Source organism: Petaurus breviceps, unplaced genomic scaffold, assembly GCF_028583685.1.
Source record: "Petaurus breviceps papuanus isolate PSGF00001 unplaced genomic scaffold, PetGlider_PUasm1.0 174, whole genome shotgun sequence".
Taxonomy (NCBI): domain Eukaryota; kingdom Metazoa; phylum Chordata; class Mammalia; order Diprotodontia; family Petauridae; genus Petaurus; species Petaurus breviceps.
In genome coordinates this window covers 78,414,189-78,417,305 of record NW_027185761.1, presented here as the reverse complement: position 1 = coordinate 78,417,305, position 3,117 = coordinate 78,414,189, and the positions used below count along the sequence as shown (strand labels likewise).

General features: G+C 42.6%; 1 pseudogene; it reads left to right on the top strand.

The window, feature by feature from the left end:
- The first annotated feature begins 849 nt into the window (after positions 1 to 849).
- Positions 850 to 2,244, top strand: LOC138158485 (dnaJ homolog subfamily B member 6-like; annotated as a pseudogene).
- Positions 2,245 to 3,117: the final 873 nt, after the last annotated feature.

Genomic DNA, 3,117 nt, shown 5'->3' with positions numbered 1-3,117 from the left:
TGTTCTAAAGTTCTATTGACACCAGTTACCCCTAAAGTCTTGAATATGAAAGGAATATGAAAGCTCTTGGGGCCGAATGTAATGGTAATGGAAATTTGAAGATCTTCCCTGCACCGTAATAGGCTGGGTGTAATCACATGGAGCCTACGGTGGGGAGAGTTTGCTGAATGGGTAGAGCAGGAAGGGGTAGAGCAGGAAATGAGTCAGAGCAGTTAGTGAGGAGGGAAAGAGAGGACACAGGCAAGGAGAAAACTAGGATTGTGAGTGTGGGAAGGCCCAAGCAGGGGAAGGCTTTGGGATGGCGTTGCTCCCAATGTAGCACCAATGCAATATTTACAGCACTGATAGTGACGATAAATATTCCGGCATTGTGCTCGATCACAAAATATAACAGATTCTTCATATAGGAGACAGAAGAAAAACATTTATTCAGATACCGGAAACTGAATTCCAATACCAGTAAACCAATTCCATCATAGTTGCAAAGAAGTTAATAAGCCACAACAGCACAGAGAGCCACAGCAGCCTTTAGCCATCCCACAAACCAACATTTACTCACAAGCCTAACTCTCTCTGGATGCATCCTCTCCTTTCTCCAGTCTAGCTGCTCTGACTCCCAACTTCCTCTGGGCTCTGCTCCACCTGTCAGCAAACTGCTCCCACCACAGGTTCCATGTGATTGCATTCAGCCTATTAGGGGGCAGGGTATATCTTCAAAGCAGGGAAGGTCCTCAAATTGCTTTAGGCTTATTAAGAGGCAAGGAAGATCTTCAAATTACCATTACCAGTACATTCTGCCCCAAGATCTTTCATGTACCTTACACAACAAAAAAACATTAACAATACATTTTGGTCACTGCCACCACCACCAGCAGCGCTGGAGCCGAGAGGAGACCGCAGGCCTCACCGCCCAGCCCCTCCTCCTCCCCACCGTCAGCTGCCAACCCCCTTCGGGACTTGTTCCAACAAACTATTAAAACATGGTGGATTACTATGAAGTTCTAGGTGTGCAGACATGCCTCACCCGAGGATATTAAAAAGGCGTATCGTAAATTGGCACTTAAGTGGCACCCGGATAAAAATCCTGAAAATAAAGAAGCAGAAAGGAGATTCAAACAAGTAGCTGAGGCATATGAGGTGTTATCAGATGCTAAAAAATGGGACATCTATGACAAATATGGAAAAGAAGGATTAAATGGTGGAGGTGGAGGAGGTGGAAGTCATTTTGATAATCCATTTGAATATGGATTCACATTCCGGAACCCAGATGATATCTTCAGGGAATTTTTTGGTGGAAGGGACCCATTTTCATTTGACTTCTTTGAAGATCCATCTGAGGACTTTTTTTGGAAATCGAAGAGGGACTCGTGGAAACAGAAACAGAGGTGCATGACCCTTTTTCTCTGCATTTGGTGGATTTCCAGGTTTTGGAGGTGGACTTTCTTCATTCGATACAGGATTTACTTCATGTGGTTCAGTGGGGCATGGAGGCCTTACTTCATTCTCTTCTGTGTCATTTGGTGGTAGTGGGATGGGTAACTTCAAATCCATATCAACTACGACTAAAATGGTAAATGGCCAAAAAATCACTACAAAGAGAATTGTTGAGAATGGTCAAGAAAGAGTAGAAGTTGAAGAAGATGGCCAGTTAAAGTCCTTAACAATAAATGGTGTAGAAGATTCAGATGCCTTCGCAGAGGACAGAACGCTTTGCCTTTCCAGTCTAGTGCCCATTCTCAGAAGATGAACCGGCCTGCTCCTTCCAAACCTGTGCCTCAAAATATTTATAAGGAGGAGGAGCAGGATAAACCTCGGGTCAGCAGCAGCTGGGAGTCCCCTATATTCTTAGCAGGACACAAAGAAGGTGGCAAGAAGAAGAAGCAGAAACAGAGAGAAGAGCAGCAGAAGAAGAAGTCGACCAAAGGGAATCATTAAAATGGACTTGTCAGACGCACCAGTACCTTTTCACCATGTGACCCTATACCATTTGAACACATCTGTGTGTGTGTGTGTGTGTGTGTGTGTCGTTTTGGTTGTACACATTGTTAGGCAGAAGACAACTTGTGTTTTAATATTGTACTGAAATTGCACTATCACAGTTTCCCGTGAGACTCCAGACATTTTATTAACGAGTTGTCAGATTAGGCAGGTGAGAAGACTGCCAGGTTAGTGATTGGTGGTTTGGTGATGTGTGTTGTGTTGGCCATTTGGAAGATCCATAGATGTTTTTACCTTGTGTCTTTCCCCCACGGGGCTAAGCGCCACTCTAGCGAGGTCACACTGGTTTGTTCTTTTGTGTCTTCGAGACGTAGTCATTGTGAAATCTTTGATGTGACTGGGGAAAATAAAAAGCCAGCAGCTTCCACCTAGCACTGTTGAAGACCGAGCTCTCTTTGGACACCAGGCCCAGGGGTGGCACATCACAGTCATGGACAGGGGGTAGCATCTGGCTTAAGTGATCATACATATACGGGTGGAGGGTACTAAGTCTGCAGGAAACAAATCTTGAAAACAAGTTTAACAGACAAAAAGCCAAAAAGAGACAAACATATGATCAACCGTACTTCTGGAGTCCATGAACTCACTATCATAGCCTCATTCACAGTAGAATATATGAGTTAAGGGTACAATTTGGTAATCATCTTCTCCTGAATAAACAATAGTTACAGTATTGTCTTTCCCATGTGCTATAATTTCCACAGCCTTTGGAACATCATCTGGCTTCCATTTTACCCATACTTTAGCTCCCAATTTTATTCTATTAGTAGAAGCAAAAGCTTCAGTTCCTCTGATAGTTATTTCAGAAGCAGGATCCATTTTCACAAGGGGTGTTGTTTCACAAAGAATAATGATCACTTGAATTATTCTATCATTTTTACAAAACTATGGGTTCTTAACCCAAATTTTGGAATGTCACAATAATTTCTCCTTGATAATTGGAATCTATTACTCCAGGTAATACATGTATTCCTCAAGCTGCTAAACCTATTTAGGCAATATCCTTCCAAAATTATTTTTAGGGATTCTCATACATATTCCAGTAGAAATTTTTCTTATGTCTTCTCTATCCAACCAAAACTCCTCTAAACAATGTAAATCCTATCTTGCCAAACCAGG